Source organism: Ceratotherium simum, chromosome 16 (assembly GCF_057802395.1).
Source record: "Ceratotherium simum simum isolate JZ-2026a chromosome 16, ASM5780239v1, whole genome shotgun sequence".
NCBI lineage: Eukaryota > Metazoa > Chordata > Mammalia > Perissodactyla > Rhinocerotidae > Ceratotherium > Ceratotherium simum.
Genome location: NC_141915.1, coordinates 5,918,916 through 5,935,853, shown reverse-complemented (window position 1 = coordinate 5,935,853; position 16,938 = coordinate 5,918,916).

Genomic DNA, 16,938 nt, shown 5'->3' with positions numbered 1-16,938 from the left:
AATATTTGTATATGGTCTAAGATAGTGGTCCAGTTTCATTCTTTTGCTTGTGGTTGTTCAGTTTTCCCAACACTATTTATTGAAGAAACTGTCTTTTCCCCCTATATGTTCTTTGTTCCTGTGTTGTAAATTAATTGACCACATATTCATAGTTTTATTTCTGGGCTCGCTATTCTGTTCCATTGACCCATGTGTCTTTTTTTATGCTACTACCATACTATTTTAATTACTATAGCTTTGTAATATAGTTTGAAATCAGGGAGCGTGATGCCTCCAGCTTGCTTTGGCTATTTGGGGTCTTTTGTGGTTCCATACAAATTTTAGGATTTTTATCCTATTTCTGTGAAAAATGCCATTGGAATTTTGATAGGGATTGCATTGAATCTGTAAATTGCCTTGGGTCGTATGGACATTTTAGTAATATTAATTCTTCCAATCCATGAGCATGGAATATCTTTCCATTTATTTGTGTCTTCTTTAATTTCTTTCCTAATGTCTTGTAGTTTTCAGTATACAGGTCTTTTAATCTCCTTGGTTAAAGTTGTTCCTAGATATTTATTCTCTTTGATGCAATTGTAAATGGGGTTGTTTTCTTAATTTCTCTTTCTGATAGTTTGTTAATAGTGTGTAGAAATGCAACAGATTTTTGTGTATTGATTTTGTATCCTGAAATATTACTGAATTTGTTATTAGTCTTAACAGTTTTTTAATGGAGTCTTGAGGGTTTTCTATATATATCATGTTGTTTACACAAAATGACAGTTTTACTTCTTCCTTTATAATTTGGATGCATTTTATTTCTTTTTCTTGCCTAATTGCTTGGGCTAAGACTTACAATACTACGTTGAATAAAAGTGGCAAGAGTGGGCATCCTTGTCTTGTTCCTGATGTTGGAGAAAAAGCTTTCAGGTTTTCACTGTCGAGTATGGTGTTAGCTGTGGGCTTGTCATATATGGCCTTTATTATGTTGAGGTATGTTCCCTCTACACCTGCTTTGTTGAGAGTTTTTACCATAAATGCACATTGAATTTTATTAAAGGCTTTTTCTGCATCTGTTGAGATGATCATATGATTTTTATCCTTCATTTTGTTATTGTGGTGTATTACATTGACTGATTTGTGAATGTTGCACCGTCCCTGCATCCTGGAATAAATTCCCCTTGATCATGGTATATGATCCTCTTAATGTATTGTTGAATCAGATTTGCTAATATTTTATTGAGGATTTTTGCATCTATGTTCATCAAAGATATTAGCCTGTAATTTTCTTTTCTTGCAGCATCCTTGTCTGTTTTGGTATCAGGATAATGCTTGCCTTGTAAAATGAGTTTGGAAGAGTTCCCTCCTTTTCTATTTCTTGGCAGAGCTCGAGGGGATTGATATTAATTCTTTGAATATTTGATAGAGTTCACTAGTGAAGTCATCTGGTCCTGGACTTTTGTTTGTTGGGAGGTTATTTTTATTTTCTGTGTTTTTGTTTTTTTTTTTTGCTGGGAAAGATTTGCCCTGAGCTAACGTCTGTTGCCAGTCTTCCTCTCTCCTTTCTTTTTTTTCTCTTTTCCTCCCCAAAGGCCCAGTACATAGTTTATATTCTAGTTGTAAGTCCTTCTAGTTCTTCTGTGTGAGCCACTGCCACAGCATGGCTACTAACAGGTGAGTGGTTTGGTTCCACGCCTCAGAACCGAACTCGGGCCACCGAAGTGGAGCATGCCAAAGTTTAACCACTAGGCCATCAGGGCTGGCTCTGTTGGGAGGTTTTTGTTTACTGATTCAATCTCTTTACTAGTAATCAGTTTCTTCAGATTATTTATATCTCTATGATTCAGTCTTGGTAGGCTGTATGTTTCTAGGAACTTATCCATTTCTTCTAGATTGTCTAATCTAGTTTGACTATTTTACAAAACAGTTAAACATAAACTTACTATACAATCCAGTAATTCCATTGCTAAGTATCTACCCAAAAGAAATGAAAACATTTGCCTGCAACAAAGACTTGTGTGTGAATATTTATAACATTATTATACATAATAGCCCCAACCTGGAATATTCCATATGTCTATCAGTTGGTGAATGGATAAATAAAACGTAGCATATTCACCCAATGGAATGCTATTAATAATAAAAATGAACAAACTGCTGATACATGTTATAACACGGATGAGCCTTTAAAACAGTATGCGAAGTGAAAGAAGTATATGACGCCATTCATGTGAAATGTCCAGGAAAGGCAAAACCTATAAAGACAGAAAGCAAATTAGTGGTTGTCTGGACCCAGGGGTTGAGATTGCCTGCAAATGGCCATGAAGGATCTTGGAGTAATGGAAATACTAAAAACTGAATTGTGGTGGTGGTTGTACAGTTCCATAATTTATTTAAAGTCACTGGATTGTACATTTACAATGGGTAAATAATATGGTATGCAAATTATGCATTACAAAGCTATAAAAAATAATAACCAGCAATGTATAGGGTTTGGAAAGATACAGCTGAAACAAATTTGGCAATATATTGATGCTTGTTGAAGCTGGCTCATAGTTAATGAGGGTTCATTATACTATCCCTTCTACTTTTGTGTATGTTTAAAAATTTCAAACTAGAAGTTAAAAATTTAATAAAAATGAAGTAATCCCACATTGATGATTAAATTATGTATCTATCTATCTATATAATTTTTATTGGTAGAGCTGGACTGTAGAACGTGGCTTGGCCTTGAGGCTGAAATTGGAATTCCTAATACTTCTCCCCAACCTGAATCTTGAGATAAGCCCATGAGTAAAGTTAGTTCTGTAGAGCAGGCACTTCCTCCAGCCAGACATGTCAGTGTCCAAAGCTTACCTTGTCCCTTGCTGCCAACAGGAATGCAACAAAGGGGACAGGAGGGAGAAAGGAAAAGATGAAGAGAGAGAAAGAGAGAGAGCGAGAGAGATCTAGACTAGCATTCCAGAGCTCTAACACAGATGTGCATATCAACCAGGAGCTAGATTCATCCATGTAATTTATTAGATAAACATCTAGACCAATTGAGTTGTGTTTCTTTTTCACTAATCAGATAAGTGAATTCTCTTCCATCGGAAGAGCTAATGAAGAATGGGAAAAAGAATGGCAGCTTATTCTCTAGTCTTCCCACAACAGGGAAAGTTTTAGAGCTTTATGGGCTAAGGCAAAGATCTCAGAGATGCATAGAGAAGAATCTCCCTAGGAAGGAGATGAAAATGTACTGACCAAACATATCTAGGATGCTTTTCTATTCCAGGATATCCTCCGGAACTATCTTATCTCAATCAAAATCCTCCTGTGGCTTGATCCTTATAAAGAATGCATTTTACCAAATCTTAACGTCAACTCAGTATTTCTTAGTTTTGGAGGTGTAACAGCATATCATGCACATTAAACATTTACATATCACAGAAAGTTATATGTGAGACATTTGTCAATGCTTTTCTTTCAAGGCTTTACCTCCCAAACCTTATAACAGGCAGGAATTCATACATAAACATAGCATCTACTTATGAAAATGAATTAAGAACTCTTCCTCATCCTATACATAGCAAAGTTTTGAAACCACCTTTAACGATGTCCAATATAAAAAAGAGCAAATAAAACTAAATGATGGTAGTGTATTGCATAGGGGATATAGTCAACAATATTGCAATAACTTTGTATGGTGACAGAGGGTTACTAGTCTTATCAGGTTGATCATTTTGTAATGTAAATAAATGTCAAATCACTATGTTGTACACCTGAATTGAATACAATATTATATGTCAACCATACTTGTATAAAAAAATTAAATGATGGTTTATACATCCTATGTGTTATCATGTGGCAACCTTTGTAAAAATGCATATTATCAAGCTCCACCCCTTGAGATTCTGATTCAGCAGGCCTAGGGCTTTGGCCCAGGATGTTGTGTTTTTCAAAAGAACTCTGGTTGGTTCTGATGAGAACCACTTTTGTAAATGAACACCTAATTTAATGGAATGCTTTAAAGCCAGCAGAATTCACTTTTCTGGTATCTACATATCAAGTTCTAATGGTACCACAGAACACTTTGAAATCAATCAGAAATCTACTTTCTCCAAGTATTTTTAGGTTCTTGGTTCACCTATCATCGTATGCACTTTATACTCCAGTTCAAGTCTTCACCCCATAGATCTGCCTCATTCTGCCTCTCAGCTCTAGATGAATGATATTAGGCTGGGAGTGAGACCAGAATAAGAAGCTGGAAGTAAAGGGAGGATTCTTATGAAATCAGGCAGAATGCCAGACACAGTATTTGATAAAATTTAACATCCATTCCTGGTTTAAAAAAGAATTCTCAGCAAAGTATGGATATATACTAAAATGATAAATAGTATCTATTTTATACCAATAGAAACATAGTTAATTGTGGCAGAGGCTGCTGTTTGTTTCATAGTATTAATTAGTCTCTTCTTCCTTCTCAAATGAACCTCAATCTTGGGGGGGAGGGGGAGCAAGTTACCTATGTAGAACGCTCCATTTCACAGCTCTCCAAGTGGGATAGTCAGAGGCAGCAGGGCCAGGTTGAGCCAGGGCCCCAGGTGCTGAAGGATCCCTGCAATAGGAATTGGGGACCAGCATTTGCGTTGTGGCTCTGCCAACTGCTGTCTGGGGAACCCTGAGCAAGTCAGGTAACCTCTCTGACCCTCGGTTTCTTCACTTAGAACATAAAAGCTTTGAGCTAAATTAAATCTGAGCTTCCAATTATTATAAGATAACATATTTTTTAAAAGCCTTATTTACTTTAACAACATACGTGGAGAAAACGTCCTTCCACCTCGTTCCCTCCTACAGCATAATTTTTACTCTTCTTTGTACTCTTCTCCCATTTTGCAGTAGTCATTTTGCACTTTGAGTGGATAAGCCCACCCTCTGGCCATGAAGACTGGTTCAGTGATGTGTACACGATTCAAGTGTAAGCCAACTGCTGTTGCTCATCAATCATTCCACTGGCCAGAGAACTGGCTCAAAAGCTCAGGCTGTTCCTCTCTCTATTCTGGAATTTCAACTAGAAAGCTTACCCTGAGTTGCTGCTGGCAGCCATCTTTCCTCCACAACTGGAAGCCAGTTTGCCTGAGGGCAAAGCTGATATATAGAGCGAAGATGTGAAAAGCAATACTGCTAGGGATCCTGATCAACCCACGTCTGAAGCCAAACCTACCTCTGGACATTTCCTTCCCATGAATAAATAAATATACGACCTTTGTCATTTAAGAGCATTTTCTATTACTTGCAATCATAAGTATTCTGCCTGGCAAAATGGCTATGCCTTAAAAATCTGAGCCCTCGATCATTAGAATCTTGGATCAGAAAGACTGAGGAAGGGAATTTACTTTCCCAAACAGTATTACAGGGTTTGGCTCTCTTAAGTGTGACTGCAAATGGTGGGGTGAGGGCCGGCCCCTTGGCTTAGCGGTTACGTACACGTGCTCCGCTATTGGTGGCCCGGGTTCGGATCCCAGGTGCGCACCGACACACCGCTTCTCTGGCGATGCTGAGGCTGCATCCCACATACAGCAACTAGAAGGATGTGCAACTATGACATACAATTATCTACTGGGGCTTTGGGGGAAAAAAAAATGAGTAGGAGGATTGGCAATAGATGTTAGCTCAGAGCCGGTCTTCCTCAGCAAAAAGAGGAGGATTAGCATGGATGTTAGCTCAGGGCTGATCTTCCTCACACACACACACACACAAAAAAATGGTGGGGTGAGTGAATTTACTCAAAGCTGAAATCAAATATTTTGGGCATATTTTTAGATGACAGGCTTCAGGAGATGGTAGGGATTTTATAAGTATTATCTTAGAGATGATGAATAGTTTTTAGACCCTGTCTATTTGGTGCCTGACTGGCTGGAACCTGGTTCACTGGAATATCAATAAGTGTTTGTTGAATCAGTGAATAAATGGATGAAAGGAGATGATGCAAGAGAGTGGGGGGAGGGAGGAGAGTGTATTTCAGTATCGTAGCTGTATTAACGTAGCAAAAGTAAAAGTGGGCCAAACCAACCTGGAAATTCTCCAGAAATCCATTGCCACAGCTGGCATTTGTAAGTCTGAGACTTACATCTCCAAAAACAAGCTATAAACATTATGAAGAAGTGCTAGCCAATGGAACAACTTGATGACAAAAATCAGGAGAGGAAAAATTTGGACTGGTTAAAGTCTTTCATGATGCATAATTCAGGTCATTTTTGAGTGAGCCCTCCACCCTTGGCTCACATCACATTGCCACATAATTACACCATATGACTGAGCTCCTTAATTCAATCTCCCACCTCGGTTTCCATTGCAACCTTCAGCATGATTCATTCAAGAGCTAGAGATTTGTTTATTGACTGTGATCCTTCCCTCTTGTAAACAAAAGGTCCATTTGCTTCAGAAATTTCCCATTTGGTTCTCTAACAATATGTACAATGTGAGCTTGCAAACTCTTCAAACAAAAAAACTTAAAACATACATTTAAAAAAAGACCACACGGGTGCCATTGGATATGAAGATAAAGTTGCACTTTTAAAGGACATGACAATAATCTGCCAAAAGACCAGGCCCTAAATTTAAAATCTCAGGAAGAAGAGAGGGATATAAATGAATTATACATATTAACTGAAACTTTGGTATCTATGAAATAGAACTGAAGAACATTTTACAGCATTTGATTCTACGTTTTCTTCACAAAAGCTATGTCCTGAGATATCTTGGACTTAATTTTCATTTTGTCATTCAGAAAAAGAAACACAATGCTTGTGTATCCATTCTTGCCAAGTGTTCATGATGGAGTATTTTCTGAAACATTAAAAAAAAAATGAGTCTAATATAAACTTGGTATTAATACAAATAATTTCTTTCCTTAGAATGACCCTTTCACCTATGTGATCGCATCCTGCTTACAGCTTTGCATGTGATACTGTATCATGCAATGATGCTATAAAGCTCCGAAGAATCACATTTCAGCTAAAAATGGAAGTTGGTAATAAACAAAGCTGGCTAGTTTCACTGGAAATGGAGCAATATATGAAAATGTAAACACACTGTAAATTGAGCCTGGGTAGAAGGGTTGGAAATTTTCTTAACACAGATAAAGACAGTGACTCTCCCATCCTTCCACTGAAGAGAAAGAGTGAAGCCCCAATTTGCTGATGATATTCAATATATCCAGAATTAGCACTACTAGCACCACAATCGCCACTCATCGTAGAATGACAGGACTTGGCCAACTGGCTTCTATATAATGAGCCAAACACCATTTTGGATTTTATTTTGCTGCTGCTATAAACCCCGGGGAAGATGCCAATGCCAACTAAAATCTAAGAAGGAAGAGAAGGGATGAGATCTCGGCTGTGACCCATTCGTCAACCATTCCAGAGGGGAGATTCTGGTGGACGTCACTCAGGTCAACAGAGAGGGAATCCCTCATCACTTAGAAGAAATCAGCCGGCTGGCATTACCTTAGCTTGCTGCAAATGCAAATGCAAAGCCTTAAGCCTTCCATCAGTAGCACCTGATCTGCTCCTGACGGACCAGCAGAAATAATTAAAGGTATCAGAAGTTTCTGGAAGAAATCCAGGTGACAAAATTCTCTGAGGTGAGTACAAAGCGAACAGAGCTTAGAAACACATTTACTTGCTTTCACTTTATGTCTCTCTCCGTGTCTCCCCAGGAACAAGCAATCATTCACAAATCACTCGTCATAGCGGGAACTGGGTCTGAATTGAAAGCCTAGGGAACAGAAGTGCATGGATATGACCTCCTACCCACAGCCCATGCTCTTTCCGCACCTCAGCTGCATGCATCTCATCAAATAACACACAGTATATAAAAACTGTGAGAGGGGATGGGTGCGGGTAGGTAGGCGGTCTTTAAACCAAGCTTAGTTTATGCCTGAAGTAGAAAGCAACAAGCATTACCAGGCACAGCTAGATTTAGGGCTGCCAATTCTTAAACTCTACAAATATAAGGAGATGGGGGGAAACTGTACTTTTCTGACTCTTAAGGAGAATATCCTAGGTGGACAGAGGGTGACTTGATAAGCTCTTAGGGTTCACGGGTGAAATGCTAGAAAGCATGCTCAAACTTTTGAGAGGCATGGTCTAGTAACTGCAGGACTTTCTTCTTCCTGCGGAAAGTCTGCAGCTTTGTGGTCAGGACTGAATCTCCCAAGCAACAGAAGGAGATGTTGCTCAGCAGGTAGATCCTTCCAGCTCTTCTCCCAAGCAGTGCTCACTGTCTTCTCTAAATAAATGTAGAACAAATATTTACATGATTTTGGCCTAAAGTGGTGCCAAATATTTGGCTTGACTTGAGCACCCCTCTTTCTGTCTCTGTCTTCCTCAACCCAGGAAGAAGGCTGTGTGCCTCTTAGCACAGAAGGAAACAGCATGAAAACAAACAAACAAACAAGCAAACAAACATATTTAACAACAAAAAAAATTGGGGCTTTAAATGATGAGGACTTGAGAACATTCTGACACCAGAGAGCCTCTCTTCACATGAAGGAACCGGGAGGCAGAGAAAGGCCTACTTCAGGAACACGTGAAAATCTAGACTCATCCAACAGTAGAGTAGGAAGAACCTAGAAAGTCTTTAATCCGATGTTTTGAAAAATTCTCCCAGTAGAACCTCTCTTGTTTTATTTTGTTTTTCAAATAACATGTTATAGGAAGCCTAACAGTGGAACAGAGGACTGTGGGGCTCCTCTTAGGGGAGTTAAGGAGGAGGCTAAGGCCTCGCCTGCTGAGCCCTCCTAGATGACCCTCAATGGTGGAATTCTTTTGCACCACATTATTAGTAGCTTTAAATTATAAATTGTGTTCTACTATTATTCTTAGAGTTCTAAAAGATAACTAGAAAGTTTTTTAACAACAAGAAACTGTATTTAGTGAAATTTTTAAAAGAAAATGTTTTCAAATTTTATAAAAATATTTTGCGTATTGCAGATATCAAAGCAGAAAAACATAATAAAAACCAAAAAGAAAAAAAAATAGTGAAATTCCACAAGATCTTTGAGAGCTTTGGAGGAGCACATTTTTAGATGAGGAAAAAGGGCTTCAAGGACCTATTCCTAAAAAGTCACCAATTTATTAAATAAAAATAAAGCAAAAAACAAAACCAAATCCAATTGAATGTGTTGGGATTTTTCAAGAGACGTCATAGGTGGATCCTGGCCTCCAGGAGCTTTTCATCTAGCAGGGGGGAAAAGATGCATATGGAAATGTAACATGAGCAAGGCAGTGGTATCAACCACAGAGAAGCAGATAAAATGCTCTGGGAGCTTACCCTAGGGAGAGTTTTCAATAAACCGCGGAGATACTCAAGGTCACCCTTACACAAGGTCTGATACCATGGGCAATGTTGGGGTATAGGAGAAGATGAAAGCCAGGTGGAAGGATCTAGCAGGAGAACCAAAAACAAAACTCAAAGTGTGTAAGCTACCCGACCTCAAGCGACCATATGTGCTTAGCAAGTCACCCTTTGGGGAGGACCCCAATTATTATTCATTATTTATACAACAAATACATATTGAGGACCTACTCGTGTCAGCACTCCGGTGAGTGCAGTAGACATAATTGGCTTTTTGTAGCTTACACTTCAGTCAACTGTAATCAGTCTAAACAATGAGTAGTGCCAAGCTTCTAGCTGGTCATAGAACTCCGTCCTTCTACCAATGATTTATACAGAAATGTAGAAGACAGAGTGAGATTTTTAAGTATGACCATGTATACACTTGCTGAAAACTCTTCCCTGGTTCACTATGGCTTCCAGGTAAAGACAAAATCAATGTCCACATCCTCTAAGCCCTGCTTTTTCAAGCTCCCACCGACCTCCTCATTCTCGTCTTGCTCCACACTGGATTTCCTTCAGTGTCACACTCTCAGTTCTTTCCGCTGCGAGTCACGGCACACGCTGTTCCCTCTGCCATAAAGAGCGGGCTTTAGCTAATAGTCTTGTTTGTTTACAGAGCACTACACTGCATATATGAGCTTTAAGGTGTCATTCTCATGCAGTCTATACATTTCTTCCCTTCTTTTCCCTAATTTTCGAACAGATGAACAAAAGATAATACTATTATATAATCCATCTGTGATATCCAGAATAATGTGACTGTGGGGAGTGGGTGGAAATTTAGAAATAAAATAATTATTAAATCTAAAAAATAATCCCCTTTTCACCTCTTCAGTTGCACTGCCCAACATTGTAGCTACTAGCCACATGTAGCTATTGAGCACTTTAAATGTGGTTGTCCGAACTACAAAATATACTTTAGATTTCAAAGAGGTTAGTGTAAAAAAAAAAGGGAGGATATACAATATCTCAATAATGTTTTATATTGATCATATGTTGAAATGATAATATTTTGGATCTATTGGAGTAAATACGACATATTATTAAAATTAATTTCACTGAAATAATTTTATGTGGCTAGTGGAAAATCTAAAATTATGTATGAGGCTCCCATTATACTTCCCTAGGACAGCACTGCTCCAGCTCTTCACCCAGTCTTCCTTCTTCAGGGAAGATTTCTCTGACCTCCCCAACTAGACGGTTCCTCCAGTAACATGTTCTGATGGCCTCTGCTCGCCACAGCACTTATCGCACTTGCCCGTGTGATAGCTGGTTCATGTCTGCACCCTCAGTAGACTGTCGGCTCTATCTTTGCTGGTCATTGACTCTCCACACCTAATGCGGTTCTGGCTCCTATGAGCAATTCAATATATAGTTGAATAAATAAAGGAATGGCAGTTATATGAAAAGGCATTTATAACTGGCTGTTGACATGGAGCTAAGGATGAAGTCTCATAACAAAAATAATATCAGGTTTAAAAGTTCTAATTTGGCTAGAGAGTGTGGTCAAATCAAGGAAGATAAAGCTTAACAGGAATAAGAGCCTAGTCCAGCTATAGATTAAAAAAATCAATTGTATCTGTAAAGGATGGGGGGACATTTGAGTTTATGCAGGTGCTGGGCTTGTAATTAACTACAAGCTCAATGTTAGCCATCACCAAGAGGCTGTGATCACACGTGACAATGCAAATTCTATTGTCCAGATAGAAGTAGGAATCTTCCTGTTGAACTATGTCTTTGTCAGATAATACCTGGTGTGTTCTATATCATTCCGGGTGACCTTCACAAGAGTAATTCCAAAGGAATTCAACCAGTATGGAAAGGGATCTTGAAACCAAGATGTATTTAGTAAAGCTGAAGGAAATAAGAATGTTTTACTTGAAGAATGGGGAGAACATGATATGAGTTGTCAAATATTAGAAGTTGTTTTGTTAAAGAAGCATACAGACTTTTTTGTATTGTTCCAGATGGTAGAACTAGGAACTGTGAGTAGCAATCACACAGCACCAATTTTCAGGTTAATGTAAAGAGCTTTTCAATTAAAATTCCTCAGGGCTTCAATGTTTTACATCAGACAGTAATCAGTTCCTTGTAATTCACAGGTATCTAAGCAGAGACTGGGTGACCATTTGGTAAAGATGTGTTAGAGGAGTTTCCTCAGGTCTGGCTAAATGATTTGTGGGGCCCTGTGCAAAGTGAAAATGTGGGGCTCCTGCCAGGGGCAAGGAAGTCAATCTCGCACAGCCCCAACCTACTGTGTGTGAGTGATCCTCAAGGGGTTGCAACCTTGGGGCCAGGACATGCTCCAGACCCAGATTGGGGGTGAATGAGAGGCTCCTGGAGTCACCTGGATTGGGGACTGCTGTCACCATGCCCCTTCCCCAGGAAGAGCAGGACATGCGTGTGGCCCCAACTCTTCCCTGAGGGCAGAGGATGATGGCAAAAGGCAGGCCTCCCTCTGCTGACATGGCCCGGTTGCCACTTGGGTGGCAGTGATCCGTGGGTGGAGGGGCAGAAGAGGAGGCAGGGCAGGAGCCATCCCGGAGAGGCTGGGAGGCAGGGGGAGGTGAGACCTAGTATGAATTGAAGCTCGAAGTCCCTAGACCATGTTCCCTGGTCCCATCAGATGTCATTTACCAAACACCAATTCAAAGATAAACTTATTAAGAATGTCAACACAGCCACCGCAGAGCACTAACCCTCAGGTGGCCCTTCTGAGCACAGGACGCCGTGCGACTGCCTAATGGCTTTTGGTATGAAGTCCTTCCTGGAAAAACAAAGGGGATGGCTTATTCTTTGGTCACTGGCCAGTCTGGTTTGGAATCGAACGTGGAGTTAAGGGATAAAGATGACAAGGAGAGGACAATGCCAGCTGCAGCAGAGCAGAGTTCCTGCTGGAACAGGTGATCAGATCCTCCGAGAAAAGGGGCAGAGGCCCTGCTGTGTGAACGATGACAGTAGCGCAGCCAAGACAGTCTGAGCCTTGAAGCAGGGAACCATCCTCCAATGAGCTGGGAACAGCAGATGAGGTGTCACCTGATCCCAGACCTCGACATCATCTCCAGTTTCAGTGACATGGACCCCTGCTCACATATGTGAGATCTGTTTCATCCCTAATAGCACATAAGCACATGAAACGTTTTTCTTTATGCCCAAGTCAAGTCCTTTGTGCTCCTGCTATATCTTTTCCTCTAACTTCTCTGTGGTCTCTCAAGTATTTGCCCTGTGATTATTGAAGAGTTACTTTCTGTTCATTCTCCCAGGAACAGGAAAAAAAATCACACTTGAGATTCTATTGTCTGAACTCATTTAAGTTACAATAATTGAAAGCATAAATGTCTTTAAAAGCAACTAGCATCACCTCTGTTTGGTCGTTGTAATATAGAGCAAATGGCTCTCTCCAAACTTCGTCTCTGATATCTTTATACACAGTTATTTGTTTCCATTTATTATTAAAATATTTTCCTGCTATCTCATATGGAACAGCTTTTGAAGATTCCTGTGAGCCACAGCTGGGAAATTCCTTCTTTGAAGTGCCCCATTTATTCATCTTTTGTCAGTGGCAGGCTCTTTATGCTCAGACATTTTATACGTTTCACAGTTATTTCAAAATCTATTTCATTTGACATAGAGTCAATTTATCATTCTGCACACATTCCCATTTCTCTTTTCCCTCATTTCTCTCACTTTGGCATTCTGCTAAGTTCATCATAGTACTTTTTCTTTTCTTCTTTTCTTTTCAAGCTGTATTGTGGAGCCTAGAGAGACACTGAAAACCCACTGCTGTTAAATGTTCATACCTCCAGTTTTCCTGTGGACCCAAATTAGGCCCAGAGTTTACAAAAGTTGGAGACCAAAACTTATGAATCATAAGACCAACTACTCTCAGACGTAAATCTGAAAGTGGGTGGTTCATTGGAGAATATCAGCTTGACTCTGTTTAGAATCAAAGAGAGCTTCTGTGGTTGGTGCACCTGGTTGATAAATATTGTTCTCCCAAGCTTTCTCTATGAGTCACTTCTACACGTGGGCAAGATTAGTGTATCAAGTTGTCCAGGTGTGGAAGGAAAGAAGATGAGGATCCCATGGTTCTGCGATTGTTTCAATTTCAGCAGAGAGTACTCCCTTGAAGCAGCCACACTAAAAGGCTTTTTTTTCCTAAACTCATTTTAGCTGAATATTACCTCTTTTATTTGACTTAATCAGGAGAAAAGGCAATTCAGCACAATGGAAATCCAGATAGTTGATATCTTGGGATCCTGCTCTTACTTGGTATGATAGCAGACATAATTTAACTCAGCAAAAATTGCTTACCTACTCCCTGACTTTTGGCTATTAACACAAATGACACGTCAGTTTGCATGAATCTTAGGAGGTAATCTCCTCACTGTGCACATCAGAACTCCTCTGGGGTATTTCTTTTCATTTTGGAAATCTTCTTATAGGAGACTCATTGGCCAAAAAAGAAAAAGAGTGCACCCAGAGAATGGTTTGGAATCTATACAATGAGCTGAAGTAAGCGGCCTGCAAACTAAGTGATCCAGCGAGAGACTTAGGGGAATGCTGAGTCAAAGCTGGAAAGACCAATTGAAGATGTGGACTGCTGCCTTCAAACATTTGTGGGTGTCTTTTAAATAAAAAATTCATGCTTCAAAGTGTTTTTCTGATTGTAGAAGTTATAGTCCTACCATAAAATAATTCAGAAAAGAATATAAAGGAAAAAACAAAAGTCAATCATAATCCCTTTATAGTATTTTTATAAAAATGAAATTACACTGCATATATAAGTCTTTTGACTAATCCTGTTTTTGTCTTGTACAAATCAAATATATGCTTACTATCCAATGTAAATATTACAGACAAATATAATATAGGAAGAGAAATCTCCCCATATTCTGGAATCCCAAGCATAAGCACTGCTCACAACATTTTGAGTCCCTTCCTGACATTTTATTATATATTGATTGGTCAATTTCTTGGATGTTCATTTCCCTGCACTGTGATGTAAGCTCTGTGAAGAGAGGGTTTGGTTTGGTTTTGTGCTCTTCTTTTTTTTTTTTTCTTTTTTCCAATTTTTTGTTTATTGCAGTAACATTGGTTTATAACATTGTAAAAATTTCAGGTGTACATCATTGTACTTCTATTTCTGCATGGACTACATCATGTTCACCACCAAAATACTAATTACAACCCGTCGGTTTTGTGCTCTTCTATCCTCAGCACCTAGAGCAGTGTTTGAGCATATGGTGTGCACTCAGTCAGTAATTGTCAAATGAAGGAATGAATGGGCACGTGAATGAATTGCTGATAACCCCCCAGAATCAGGACGATGTGTATAAATGCTATTTCAGATCTTTAATCCTTTTGCTTATCAACACCGGACAGAACAGGATGTTTGTTTAGTTAAAAAGAAGAAGGAAAGAAAAAAAGAGCAGAAGGAAGGAAGAAAGAAGGAAAAAAAAGAAGGAAAAAAAAAAGACAACTTTTATAAATTATATAAGAAAAATAGTATCTCGCATAAATTTTAATTTTTTTATTTCTAATGAGGTCTTTTTTCATTTTCTCCATTAGATTTTCTGGAGGATCTTAGGCTAATCAACCTACTATACTTTTTATCTTCTCATTTACAAAATTCAACTTTTATCTTTACTATTTCCTTTTTCTGCTAAGCTTAAATTTTTTTCCTGTTGAGTACCTAATCTGTCCACTTTGAATTTTTCTTGTTTAACTATAAAACCATCTAATATTTTGATTTTGCCTTTGAATACCATTTTGACCAACTGCGTAAATTTTGATAAGTAGTATTTTCATTTTCTATATGTTCTGTAATTGTATTTTCTTTTAATTTTCTCTCTTATTCAATAATTATTTAGGATTTTAATTTTTCAGTTGTTTGAGCATCTCATTAAATCCTTCTTTGCTATTAATTCATATTTCTATTGTATTTTTGTTAAAGTAATCTTTATACTTTTTGCTTTCTGGAATTCATTAAGCTTTTATTAATGTCTTCATATATGTTCAATTTTTGTAAGTGTTCTACAGATATTTGAGAATGAGTTATAATCTTTATTTATAGTACAGAAAATTCAATATATTAAAAAATGTGAGGATCTTTAAATTATTAACATATTTACTGTGTTCGCTTTTTTTTTTTTTTTTTGGTGAGGAAGAGTGGCCCTGAGATAACTTCTGTTCCCAGTCTTCCTCTTTTTGCTTGAGGAAGATCGTCCCCTGAGCTAACATCTGTGCCAGTCCTTCTCTATTTCTTGTATGTGCAACATTGCCACAGAATGGCTTGATGAGCAGCGTGTACCCCGGGCCACCAAAGTGGAGCGTGAAAACTTAGCCACTACACCACCGGGCCAGCCCCAACTGTGTTCATTTTTTTTTTGTCTAATTCATCTGTCAAGTCTAAAAAATATAGAAAGTTTCATTAGAATCATGTTTTTGTTAATTTCTCAGCGCTTGAATTACATTTATAGTGATTGTCTGTAATTTGGCATTTAAATACTCATAACTCATATCTTCGTTGTGGGTTATATCTTGATTGATTTTGTACAATCAGCCTCTTTCTTTCACTTATTATTAACATTTTCTATGTGCTAGGCCACCTTGAAAATAGCTCCTATACTTGAGGTAGAAGAGCAGTTACATTGATTCCTGGTTGCAGTAGACATTGGGATAGACATTGCTGGAAGGTGTCACTATTGAACCACTCTCTTTCTTGTCACCTCTCATTAATAGAAAGACACTTGGTGGCCCTTGGAATGAATCTTAGTATCTTTTGCTCAATCCAGCTCTGTTGATATTAAACTTAGTACAAGTTCCTCTAGAAATGCTTGCCAGACACACTTTTCCGTGTCGTTGTGATTTTTCTTGGTTTGTTATAAAAGAAAATATATGTATTTGAATAAGATAAAGTATGCTTGTGGGATCCAGGAATGAGAATAATCGTATCAGGTGGCAGGGTGCTATGGAAGTAGCAATTAGACCTAAATGAGGGGATTAAAACGCTCTTAGAACTCAGTGGAAAAGTGTCTTTTTATCTTAAGAATGGGGAAAGTAACCCAGTTAGTTGGTATACGTGGAAGAAGTTGGAATTTAAAAGCTAGGTATACAGGTTAAGCTTCCTCTAGCAGTACTCTGTAATTATGAAATTCCAAATTTCTAATTTGTATGAAGGTGAAACCCTGATTCCCCACCATAGATCTGGGTCACCATATTTGGGAATAAAATTAAGGGATGAGGCTATGTCCCTGGAGTTAGCATCAGAGTGGCAGACAGCACTTCAGTTATGTGAGTGGCAGCATTTTAATCATCTGCAACAGCCCATCAATAATTCTGACCTCCATTAATTGCTTTTCTATAGACAGAAACAACTTTAAAAATTCCCTCACTCCTATCAATAACATAAGCCTATTGGTATTAGTCCCTACAAATACTCTAATTCCTCTTTTCTAACCCAGAACTTTTCCAAAATGACATATCTATCAAAAGAACATCTGAGAGTAGAAAACCAATCATCTAGCAAAAGAGAATCAACCAAAACTGAGAAGAAATGAAACATGAGTAAGT